The following is a 13,534-nucleotide window of genomic DNA, read 5'->3' as shown; positions in this document are numbered from 1 at the left end:
TTCATTGGTTGTGAAGCACTAAGATTGTGAAAGATGCTATATAAATGCAAATTCTTTCTTCAACAGAGTAACAATTATTAATTCATTCAAGGGGTGGGAAAGGACAGATGCTGTGTGTACAATGCTCTCATTGGGCGGTGCGGACAAAGCAACAAAACCCTAAAGCTTTTTGCACAGTCCTCAACGTTTAAAATGCCTGTATTTAAATCAGGTAATTGCTTAAATCAGCAAACAAGTGCTAAACGTTCTATTATTATCCATTACAAAACCATTGTCTCCAGCACATTCTGCATTCCGTGGACTTTGGGCAGAAAAAGGCATTTATTTAATAATTTGCACTTCATTAACAGCATTTTCCTTGTAACACAGAATCATTTCTAACTGGGGTCAGTTTACAAGGTGCATTATTCTGGTAGCCCTGCAATAAAGCTCAGTGAGTAAACACTACCTCATTAAGGTCAAAATCTTGTGCACTTAATTCCTTCTAAGTCATGTGGGGTGATAGTTTACTACTGGAGCAGTTAAAGCTACCACCACCAAACACAAGGTTCCCTCCCCTGTCAGCATTCCAAAGGTTCCATTCCCTCTCTGACACCCTGGTCCACTCCTCGATCACCCCAAACTCCTCGCCCGTTCCCTGTGGCACCTTCCCAGGCAAACACAGGAGATGTAACACCTGTCCTTTTATCTCCTCTCTCCTCACCGTCAAAGGCCTCAAACTACTTGTTCCAGGTGAGGCAGTGCTTTACGTGTACTTCCTTTAATTTAGTATACTGTGTTCGCTGCTCACTATGTGGTCTCCTCTTCATTGTGGAGACCAAACACAGATTGGGTGACCGCTTTGCATTCAGTGCACTATCATCCAGCAGCCTGGCCTTTTAATTCTCCACCTTGCTCTCACCCTGACATCTCTGTCCTTGGCCTGCTGCAGTGTTTGAACAAAGCTCAATCTAAGCTTGAGGAACAGCACCTCATCTTTTGATTCGGCGCTTTACAGCCTTCCGGGCTCAATGGCCCTCCCTGCCCATTTTGTTTCTCTTTCCCCCAGAGTTGGTCTCAATTTTGTTTTTCATGTTTTTGCTTTCAGACAGAGCTGTTCATTATTCTGCCACTCACACTCACTCTGGACAAGTCTTTTGCTTATTTACTACAAGCATTACCAATCCCTTTGGCTTTTGTACCACGACATCTTTTGTCGTTTAATTTCTCCTGCCCTCCACCCGGTCACAGACCTTCTCTTTTATTCTTCCTCCTCCTCCCCCGTTTCACTTGTTCAAAGCCTATTACATTTGTATCTTCCTTTAGCTCTGATCACCGACCTGAAATGTTAACTCTGTTTTCCTTTTATTTCAGATTTCCAGCACCCGCAGTGTTTTGTTTCTGTTTTAGCAATTAAAGCTAGTTCCACTGCATACACTAATTTAGTTTATTCAAGTGTGCAATCTTGTTCAATTGTAATAAGGCCTTTAAACTATGTATATATAGAAACATGTATAGCAGGCAAACTGCATTGGCACCAACCAACCCATTGTACAGGGTGGCCACTGATGGAGGTCAGGATTACCAGGTACAGACAACCTCCCATCCAACCTGCCAACCCCCCACAGATGCACCCGCAAAATGGCTATGCACGTAAAGCCTGCCGATATTAAAATGAGCATGGCACAAAGCATAGCTGCAATTGCTTTAATCATTTTGTTAAGTATTAATTACCAACTGTACTAATAACTAATCTCACTGTAACTCCTGACTGAATAGGAACAGGAACTCAGCACTCACTCTGTCCCCAACCCGTGCACAGTTTCTGCCACTACTGATATCACACTTACACCTTGTCCTCCATTTACCCTCTGGCGCCCTACTCCTGACCACTCCCCACACCCACTCCCTGCCCACCGCCCCCTTGCTCCCAACCGCACTCACTACCCTGCTGACCTGCCCATTCCAAACTCCTCTCACCGCCCTGCTCACGTCTCTGCTCCTGACCCTTCTCACCACCCTGCTCTCCTCCCCGCTCCCAAGCCCTCTTAGTGCAAGCGAGGCAGCGAGGGCTTGGGAGGGGGAACTGGCAGATGGCAGCAAGGGGGTATCAAGAGGGGAGAGCGCAAAAACATTGTTCTTTCAGGCTGAATTTGATCTCACTATCCCTGATGCAGGCAGCCACCTGGGACTTTGGTGGCAGTGACATCACAGGCACAACAACTGCATGCACAAGGAGTGCATCCTCTATGGTTGCAGTGTCAGCAAAGGCAACTAACTAGTATGCAGTATAATGTTAACCTGGAAATTATTTCAAATGACTGACATCGGTGTTAGTCAATGAGGCGGGCAGGACAACATTGCGTAACGTTGAGGGCCGTGTCATAAGGATACAGGACAGGTCCAATAGGGCCTCTTTTCATGGGCCCACTTGCCGACCTGGAAATGGTCATAACCAAAATTTCACCAATGAGGCAGGTAAGATGGCAATTTGGAATCACTTAGGCTCCAATTAGTTGATTTTGATATCATTCATTTTTGAATCATCTCCAGATTGGGGAGCACTCATATGAACAACCTTCCCTCAGGCAGGACCACGTCACTGCAAACAGTGCGAGCTTCAAAATAACAGAACTAAGGGTATCTGCTACCAGAACGGACCCGGATACTGCAAAGGCTATGGGCCCTGACAACATTCCAGCAAACGTACTTAAGGCCTGTGCTCTAGGACTAGTCGTGCCCTAAAGGAAGCTGTTCCAGTACAGCTCCACTACTTGCCAATGTGGAAAATTATGCACGTATGTCTTGTCCACAATAAGCAGGACAAATCCAATGCAGCCAATTACCACCCAATCAGTTTACGCCTGGTCATCAACTCCGTAGTGAAAGGTGTCGTCGACACTGTTGTCACTTACACAGCAAATAACCTGCTCACTGATGTTCAGTTTGGGTTCTATCAGGACCACTCAACTCCTAATCTCATTACAGCCTTGGTTCAAACATGGACAAAATAGCTCAACTCCCAAGGGGAGGTGAGAGTGACTGCCCTTGACATCAAGGCAGCATTTGACCAAGTGTGGCATCAAGGAGCCCTAGCAAACCTGAAGTCAGTGGGAATCAGGGGGAAAACTCTCCACTGGTTGGAGTCATACCTAGCACAAAGGAAGATGGTTGTGGTTGTTGGAGGTCAATCATCTCAGTCCTGGGACATCACTGCAGGAGCTCCTCAGGGTAATATCTCAGGCCCATCCATCTTCAGGTGCTTCTTTCATAACCTTCCCTCCATTGTATGGTCAGACGTGGGGATGTTCGCTGATGATTACACAATGTTCAGCACCATTCATAACTCCTCAGATACTGAAGAAGTCCATGTCCATATGCAGCAAGACATGGGCAACATTAAGGCTTGCTGATAAGTGGCAAGTAATATTTGTGCCACACAAGTGCCAGGCAATGACCATTTCTAACCAGAGAGAATCTAACCATCTCCCTTTGACATTCAATGGCATTACCATCACCAAATCCCCCACTATCAACCTACTAGGGGTTACCATTGACCAGAAACTGAACTGGGCTCGCCATATGAATAATTTGGATACAAGAACAGGCCAGGGGCTAGGGGCAGAATTTTCTCTTCAGCGTGCGGGGGTGGGCCCCACAAGTCAACGTGTGAAATGACACGCTGTGATGTCGGGCATGCATCCTGGCACTATCACAGATCATTCTGATCTTTCATTCTGTGGGCGCGCACCAGAGTCGGCTGCGCACCTGTCGAACTGTCAAAGGCCTGTTAAGGCCATTAATAAGCCAATTAAACAAGTTGACAGGGCTGCCTGTCCAACCTTAAGGCAGGCATCTATGGGCAGGGTGAGGTTTCATTAAGGGTTTATTAAATTAATAAATATTTTTTAAACATTTCATAAACATGTCCCAGCTCATGTGACACTGTCCCATGAGGGGACATGTCTAAACAATATTTAACTTTCCTTATTTTGAAGTTTCAAATTGAACGCAATCTCCCTGATACAGCTCCATGCCTCAGGGAGATTTCTATGCTCTTTCGTGTGCATGCGCGAAAGAGCGCAGGCCCCGACTCTCCCTCCTCATCTCACCCACACAGGTATCGCTAAGCGCTACCAGGCACGCATCACGCTGGATGTAAAATGGCATGTAAAATGGCAGTGTGCAGCCGATCGCAGGTGGTGATTGGCTCCTCGCCCGCTCCCGACCAGCTCGCCCAACAGGCAGAAGATTCTGCCCTAGGAATTGTGCGACGAGTAACTCACCTCCTGACTCCCCAAAGCCTGTCCACCATCTACAAGACACAAGACAAGAGTGTGATGGAACATTCTATGCTTCCCTGGATGAGTGCAGCTCCAACAACACTCAGGAAGCATGACACCAATCAGGACAAAGAAGCCCACTTGATTGGTACCCCATGCACCACCTTAAACACTTAGTCTCTCCACCACTGCTGCACAGTGACAGCAATGTGTACCATCTGCACGACGTACTACATCTTCTACAGTACCTTCCAAATCTGTGGTCTTTATTACACCTGGAAGGACAAGGACAGCAGATGCATGGGAACACCACCACCTGCAAGGTCCCCCTCCAAGCCACACACCATCCTGACCTGGAACTATATCACCGTTCCTTCACTGTCGCCGGGTCAAAATCCTGGAACTCCCTTCCTAATAACACTGTTGGTGGACCTACACCACATGAACTGTACCAGTTCAATGCAGCAGCTCGCCACCACCTTCTCAAGGGCAATTAGGGGTAGGAAATAAATGCTGGCTTATCCAATGATGCCCACATCCCGTAAAAGCATAAAAAATTCACTGAAATTCAGGCTGCCCAGTGTAAATCCAGATGTGTTAGCTACCTTATAAGTGTCAGGGACCGCATCACCTGTTAATGCTGATGAAGAGTAGCTCCATGCCTCATGCGTGCTCGACGTTTTGGTGACAAAACTGCATCATTTATAATATGAGCAGAATTGGCAACCACAGCACACATGAACTTTGCAAAAGTGCAATGTTAGCCAGTCTAGGTAGCCAACAGGTCAGCCCGCACTCGACCAAGCCTAAACTGGATCAACCAGCAATTGTCTTGGTGCCTTTGCCAGTGTTGGAATTACTTTGTCTATTTTGCAGTGATGTTTCAGCTATTGTTCTTCCCACCAAGGTAACCATGTAGATGTTTGGCCACTATGTGCCTTTTCACACTGCTTACTGCACCTGTATCCTTTAGGATGAAACCATTTGACAGAACTCTTCAAGCCAATTTGTTTCCTTCTGTGAAACAGTTGTAATCAATAGGCAGCATAAAAATCCCAATATTTGAAAGCTGGTGTACAAACTGATGAAATTATAAATGTTTATAAAGAGATTATTTATCTTGACCTCTCAAGCCTTGCACTGCAGAAGTAAGATACATTAGTTCAGTAGTGTAGTTGTATGGATAACAAAGTGTGCTATTTATAAACAACTTTACTATTTTATCTCAGGCAATATACATGCAGATTTAGTATATTTCTCCTCCTTCCTTCCACCAAGGCATCCAAGTGCAGCGTCGGAAAAACTGGGAACTCACTTTTGCCCATGTTGCACCATTTTTCAATTCCCCCTGACCCACCCACCTCCTCCCACCACCCCAAACAAGCTCAGAGTAACACCTGCCCAGCACCCACTCTTAACCAAAGTGCGGCTCCCCTTTAAGAGGTGCAGGCTAGCTTTAAGTGGTGGTAGTCACTAATGACATGGGCTCCCTGCTGATGTGTACATTTCCTTCAACAGTGTTCCATCCTACTCAAGTTAAGACTAAACAAAAAAACAAATCTCATGTGTTATTCATTACTTTTCTGTGTTCTGCTGCTGCAGCAACATGTACACTGAGAAACTGCTCCCATTTTTCTATGGGAAGCAACATACAGTTTCTATTACTTCCCTAGCGTTTCAGGCACATTAAACTTTTTCAAAAGTCTTCTCGAGGCAGCATGCATCAATTCCTATTTGGTTAAGATGATTTATTTTAATGTTTCGTACTACGTTTGCTTATAATCATCGAATTTCCCAACAAGAAACCATTTCCCATTTATCTGAGTGATCGATCCAGTCTTATGTCACAAACGAGCCTGTTTAACATCAGACTCTAGACCAAAGCACCTCAATTTTCATGCAACTCACATCAGTTTAACAGGAAAATATAATTAACTGACCACCATTCCCTACGTAATTGTGATAATGAGTGCATTGGTTGTCATCTCTATTTCGACAATACTATCTTTTCAATCTTTAGCCTCCCCATCAATAAAAGCAAAGCAGAATACTGCTGAGGCAGAAAATGTGAAATCAAAACAGAAAATGCCAAAATACTCAGCTGGTCTGGCAGCATCTATGGGGAGAATAACAAAGTTAACGTTTCAGGTAGATGACCTTACATCAGACCTGGAAGAATCTCAACAGTTAATAGTTAATAAGCAAGTAAGCCACCCTCAAAAAAATCTGTTTAGTAGCAACTCATGAATGTGGAGCTATAGAATGTACCATTTCCAAGCATGTTTTGTTAAGCTGTCAAGTCATAAGTAACTGCTTCGTCAGAAAATGATACTTCTGATCTTTAAACTACTGTGGAAAATAGGAAGCGGGAGGGAATGCAGGCAAGACTGGTAAACAACAGGGAAAAAGCACAGAACAATGGTGAAGCTCTCCAGCAATAGAAGTATATATTACAAAGCTACTAACCACACCAATAACAGTGAGGAAAGAATCTACTGTAAGGGGGGCTGGGAGGGGGGTGGGGGGAAGAGTCCGATATGAAGTGACTTCAGTCAAGTTTTTAGAAGAGAATAGATGCGGCTTGATAAAACTCCTTGACATCTTTGAAGATTGGATGGAAAATTTAATGCGCGCTTTCAGAAAGATTTAGACATAATTTCTCCGGCAGCACAGGCAGCTGGCCTCAGTTCTTCGGGGTTCGAGAAGTGAATTGTTGAAACAAGGCCAGGCCATTCACATCGCAAGGATTTTCGTGTCCTTGGCCTTGCTGGATTCCTCGCTTGTAACCGAGCTCCCCCTGCATGCTTCAACCTCCCCATTAACACTGGGGCCCAAAGCTTTCTGAAACACCATGGAATCACACATGAGGAGTGGCCACTTAGACAAGATGGCTGATACCATCCGAAACTACATCCTGCACAACATAAAATGAGAAGGTTGTGCAGCACACAAGGAGGCATTTGTGCCTCGTGCCTGTGCTAGCTCTTTGGTCGGTCAATCCAGTTCAGCCCCTGCTCTTTTCCCATAGCCCTGCAATTTTTTCCACTTCAAATGCTTATCCAATTGCCCCTTCAATCATTAGCATTGAATCTGCTGTCTCCGCCCTTTCAGACAGTGCATTTCAGATCACAGCAATTTGCTGTGTGAAATAAATGTATGTACAAATCTGAAATATGATTCCACAAGGCGCAGAGTTTGGTACAATTTTAGTGCAAATATCAGAAATTCAGGACGAATATGAGAACAGCTTCACAGAGACATTTTCCCTTGAAAAGAAAGGCAATACAAATGCCAGTAAGTTGACTCTGAAATACATTCTATAGTGTCTGTTAGCAACTGTTTACTTAGCCCAGTTCCCAGCTACAATGCCTAGACCAGTAGAAAAGATTCAGGTCCTAGATATGAAGCTTTTCATCTTCCTATCTAGGACCAGAATATTTTACTGGTCTAAGCATCACTGCAAATAATTGGATTAAGTAACCAGTTACTAACAGGGTCCTTAGAATATATTGGTTAATTGATCTGATCGTTGCCAACAAATAGGAGAAGACTATCAACGATCAAAAACCTATCCTTCCAGTTGCAAATAATACTCCATATTTCAATGTTTTTAAACCCATAACCGGAAAACTATGGTACCTATTTTAGATATTTCTTCAAAATTTTGAATTGCACACTGGATCATAAACAGAGAAAAAAAAAGACTTATGTAAAGGAATGACTTCAATTATGTGGCTAGATTGGAGAAACTGGGGCTGTTCTCCCTAGAGGAAGAGAAGGTTGTGAGGAGGTTTGATAGACTTGTTCAGAAACATGAGGGTTCTCAATGGAGTAGAGAGGCAGAAGGGTTGAGAACCAGAGGGCACTGATTTAAAGCGACTGGCAAAAGAACCAAAGGTGGCTTAAGGAAAATTTATTTATTTATTTTTACACAGCAATTGGTTACGATCTGGAATGCACTGCCTGAATGGGCGATGGAAGCAGGTTCAATCATGGCTCTCAAATGGGAATAGGACAGGCACCTGAAGGGAAAATTTGCAGGGCTACTTGGGGAAAGGGTAAGAGTGTGGGGCCAACTGAGCTGCTCTTGTGGGGTACCGGCTTCCTCCTGCACTCTTAACCATTCTAATGTAGGAAACAAATCTCCCGTTTAATATCTCAGAAGTTGCTGAGCTAATCCTATTGCATCGATGACAACTTCCAATCTTCACAGCTGCCATGAAATAGCACTAAACCAGTCAAATGAGACAAATAATACACAAAAAACAAAACATATCCTACACATCAATGCCTTTGCTCTTACTGCAGTATTGATCCCTGCCCAAGGAAAGCATAAATTGTAGCAGGATTTCTCCTGCAATTTCTCCCCCTCTTGATCTCTTGCGATTCCCCTGATAGTTATCTAAGTTGCTCAATTTGTTAAAGATGTTCTATTGTGACTGCAATAAAGCCATTCTATTCCGATGTTGATCTTTCTCATCTGCATGTGTTATGGGCTGATTCGCTGCCAATTTTAAACCAAACAAATCAAAATGAAATCAGACCTGTTTTTATTAATGCTTCTCCTTGAACATTTTTCCCTGATTTATTCTCAATGATACTTGTGCTGCTAAAAATACCCCAACATTTTGCACATTTTCTGACCTTGGTGAAACACAAGTGCATCTTGCACACAGGCCTTAACAAAAATAACACATCTAGAACTCTAAACATCGCTCAAGTTCAGAGGGAACCACACATCAACCCAGCACAAATATATTTGTTGCTTTACAAATATTGCATATTCGCTCAGCAACACTAGATCTAACCCTGGGAAAAAGAGGGAAATGGCAGCGACTCTCGTTTGTTTAGTATCAAACACACCAAATATTTCTGAGTTGACAAGGGTAAGGTTTATATAAAATTCCATGCAGCAGCCTAATGATTGTTTTGTGCTTGAGAGATAACATGAGAGTAATAATGGAAATTTTCAGCAACATTACATTTCATCACAACTGTCAATTTTTTTTAAAACAGCCTGTGCATTATAATTCTGGAAAAGTAAATACTTATATGACATTGCACAGTAGCCCACAACACACATGGTAATTACCCCACTCCTAATTTCTATTTCTTCATGTTTCACATTTACAGTTGTTTTATATGTATTATTTCTCCTATTTGCAGGCACGGGCTCCAGATGTCTATACAACAGTCTTTACCAATATGGCAGACAGCACACTTTCAGTATCATTAACTCATCTGTTTTATGCCTGCATGTCAACAAACGTCCGGGCTAGAGTTTTTTCCAATGTCGGCAGGTAGTTAAGAGTTGTGTATCTAGAGTGTATCTAAAGGCTGTATTTTGTGCTCCAAGGGATGGACTCCCGCATGAAATCATTTATATTGGACTGCAGCGGTTCAAGAAGGCAACACACCACCATCTTCTCAAGGGCAGTTAGGGATGGGCAATAAATGCTGGTTTAGCAAGTGACACCCACATCCCATAAATGAATATCTAATTTACTGCTCCCTGTTCGTCAACTAGTTTTGGAGAAATTACTGGTCAGAAACTTGTGCTTTGTCATTTTCTATGTTTTGAGAAGAAGCATGAAACAGGTTAAATGTTACCCTGCCTTATCCTTAAAATATATCAGCCTAGCTAATGGCCTTGTCTCTTTACACTGTACATCAGTCCACCTTTTAGAAAATAAGGGCATGTGTGAGATAGTAGTATGCAGTTCAAATAACAAAGGATTTTCACTTTTACAACCCGCTTGTCACACTACCTTATGAGTCAATATTGGATAGTAAAGGTCTTAAGAGATGGGGAATCCATTTACAAGAGAAATCACAGACAATGAACTGGAGAATATCCAGTGAATACTGAAATTTGTAACAAGGGTCTTTATAGTGGCACCTCTGACTTACGCTACATTCTAAGATGCTCTCAGAGTATCTTGGCGACCTTAGATAACTAGATTGTGTGACCTTCTGTTGATTTCCCGATGAATATTTGTGATGCGATTTTACCTACCACTTGACAAAGCTTGTGTGAGAGTAATTTTATTCTTCCTCTCTAAAACCTCTGATCCTTGCATTACAAAATACTAACAAATCTCTGATGACATTGTCCATGGTGTTGGAAAATATGCTGTCTTACAGCAATAGGAATGCTATTCCATATAATGCACAACCTTTCCTCAGGGCCACTAATTTATAATGACTGAATTGGTAAACTTGTATTTTGATGACGTGATATCCTACAGTGGATTTTTGCAGCTTTACAGAGGGGGAAAGCAGTGTTGACAAGTGTTTTCTACATTACAATAAAGAATATACTTCAAGGAAGTACTTGATTGGCTGTAAAGTGCCTCAAGACATCCTGAGACTGTGAAATACACTTCATAAATACAAGTCTTTCATTTTTCTCTTTACGACCTACCCCTGCAGGGGTTACACCAAAACTAATTCAAGAAAGCAATTAGAAAACACTTCTTCATGCAAAAGGTGGCCGAAGTGTGGGACTTCCCGCCTCAAGAAACAGTATAGGCTAGATCAAATAATAATTTTAAATCCGAGATCAATACATATTTGCTAGCCAAGGCGGGTAAATGGAGTTACCTCTTTAATCTCCTCCAGGCCTCACAACTCTCCGAGGCATCTCATTCTAGCCTCTCGTCCAGCCCCAATTTTCATTGCTCCGCCACTGGGTGGCCATGCTTTCAGTTGTCTAGGCCCCAAGCTCTGGAATACTCTCCCTAAAGCTCTCTACCTCGCTTTCCTTCTTTAAGACACGCCTTTAAACCAACCTCTTTGACCAAGTTTTGGTTTCTGACCTAATAATTCCTTGTGAGATTCAGTGCCATACCTAGTTTTATAATGCTCCAGTGAAGCACCTTGGGTTGTTTCATTACGTTAAAGGCACTATATAAATATGAATTGCTGTTGGATATAAGTAAGTCATGATCTCACTGAATGGCTCACAAGGCTGAACAGCCTACCCCTGCTCCAAGTTCCTATAACAGGCTAATCCTTTCCTCGCTTGATATTCAGTCATGCACATCTTCCAGCAAGTGTAACCATTGCGATGTCATCCCCACAGTAGGGTCCTGAGGCTAACTGTAATGGCCTTACCATTGCCCTGCCTGTGATCAGTTAACACAGCATGGCACGATTACAACTGAAATCTTCCTGAAGGCTTCGTTCCAATGTCGAACCAGGTGTCCCATGGGCTATGGGAATATATTAACTTCCACGATATCTGTAACACAAATTAAACTGACCAGAAAACCAATGAGTGGCAAAATAAAGTCTATAAGCATAAACTGTTTAATCCATGCACTTGTGTAATATTTTCAGAATTCTTACTTCATACTTTTTAAAAGATTTTCATAGAAGTATGCTTGTAATTTTTTTATTCTGTGAATAAAAATGTGATTTTCAGCATGCAATCCTGTGTTTGTGTTTAACGTCTGTTGTTGAAAGCACATCTTATTACATATAAGTAAAAAGCTGAGGATGAACTGAATAAAGTACCAGTATGAACTCTGGAAAAATGCTTTCAGTGAGGAACGTGGATGTAAGAAACTCCCTCAAGCTCCCAGTAAAAAAGAAAGGCTGGGCTGTTGGAAGAGACGCCTTGTGAGTTAGATGTGTACTTAATTTCATTCTTCTCTGTTTGAGTTAGCTGTGGTATAACTATTGTTATATTTGTTTAGGAAGATTAGACCAGGACAAGGATGTGGGAGGGTGGTAGGTATAAGAGTGTGACTAATTATCATGTGCTACACTCGTGGATGTCTCATACTCAGGGCCATTCAGAAATAATCCCAGTCACACTCTACTCTTACATATAGTGTTTTTACGAAATGAGAAACAACATTTCACTGTGACAGTCACTGGATGCAATGCATAACCCCTGAATAGTCACCCAGAAATACTAATTCTTCATTCAGAGAATGATAAATGCTGCTTTTTTGGGGGGGATTAAATCACAATTTCGTTTATTCGTTCACGGGATGTGGGTGTCGCTGGCTAAGCCAGCATTTAGTGCCCATCCCTAATTGCCATTGTTCAGAGGGCATTTTTAAGAGCCAACCACATTGCTGTGGGTCTGGAGTCACATGCAGGCCAGACCAAGTAAGGACAGCAGATTTCCTTCCCTAAAGGACATCAGTGAACCAGATGGATTTTTACAACAATCTCTGTTCATTCTGAGGTGCATAACATTAAGCTTGGTTACATCGCACAATACTTAACTCCTAAATAGCAATGCAGAGTATCCAGTCTATATTGTGATACTTATGGGTATTTTCTAAGACGTTCAAAGATTATGACCTTTCGTTATACATTAATGATGCATCAAGTATTGTGCCCAACTCTCGATTTCTGTTTGCTTCTCCGGTTTATTATATTGAACATTGAGAGGGAGCTTACATTTCTTAATAATATGGTAAATACCTCAAGTAAAATGAAATACATCATGAACAGAGATTGACTTATCAAACCCACGTGCTGATCAAGCCATGATTAACATGCTTATACTGGAGTGTTTGGATAGTTACTCCATTCACATGGGGCTTCAAAGTTTCCTAAAATTTTTAAACTGAAATAAACACAAGGAGCAATGAAACATTTTGGTGGTACATTTGCAATGCTTATTTTGCTTATTTTTATCTACTTAATAATGACGCACTAATAAAAATGATGCAATCTTTCACATCAGCGTTTCTGAGATGTCATCTTTTTCCTCATCCAAGGATTCTCCCCCCACCCCGACTGTGTCCGCCACACTTCTGCTCTCACCCCTTTCCGTCCCTCCCAGACTAGGATGGGGTACCCCTTGTCCTCACCTCCCACCCCACCAGCTTCCGTATTCATCGGATCATTTTCTGGCATTTCCACCACCTCCAGTGTGAGACCACCGCCAAACACATCTTCCCCTCTCCTTTCAGCATTGCGAAGGGACCATTGGCTCTGTGATACCCTAGTCTACTCCTCAATCATTCCCAGTGTCCTGTCCCCGTCCCACAGCACCTTCCCATACAAATGCAGATGTAACACCTGCACTTGTGCCTCTTCACCGTACAAGGTCTCAAACACTTTTCCAGATGAAGCAGCGATTTACTTACACTCCTTTCAATTTAGTCTACTGTACTCATTGCTCATAGTGTAGTCTCCTCTATAGTGGGGAGACCAAATGCAGATTGGATGACCGCTTTGCGGAACACCCCTGTTCAGTCCACAAGCATGACCCCAAGCTTCCAGTGACCTGTTGTTTTAATTCTCCA

At 42.7% G+C, this 13,534-nt stretch overlaps 1 protein-coding gene across 9 annotated transcripts in view; it reads right to left on the bottom strand.

The window, feature by feature from the left end:
* Positions 1-13,534, bottom strand: part of LOC121292423 (1-phosphatidylinositol 4,5-bisphosphate phosphodiesterase beta-4) — a 451,886-nt gene that overhangs the window by 282,970 nt on the left and 155,382 nt on the right. Inside the window, exon 4 of one of the 9 annotated variants that reach the window (XM_041214363.1) lies at positions 11,379-11,505. The exons of the other annotated variants lie outside the window; for them this stretch is intronic. The gene's annotated coding sequence lies outside the window, so the exon portion shown is untranslated. The remainder of the gene's footprint in view (positions 1-11,378; positions 11,506-13,534) is intronic. 9 annotated transcript variants of the gene reach the window in all.

The sequence above is a fragment of the Carcharodon carcharias genome, chromosome 2 (assembly GCF_017639515.1).
Source record: "Carcharodon carcharias isolate sCarCar2 chromosome 2, sCarCar2.pri, whole genome shotgun sequence".
Lineage (NCBI taxonomy): Eukaryota > Metazoa > Chordata > Chondrichthyes > Lamniformes > Lamnidae > Carcharodon > Carcharodon carcharias.
Note: the sequence above shows the minus strand (reverse complement) of the source record. Positions and strands in the feature narration are given on the sequence as shown.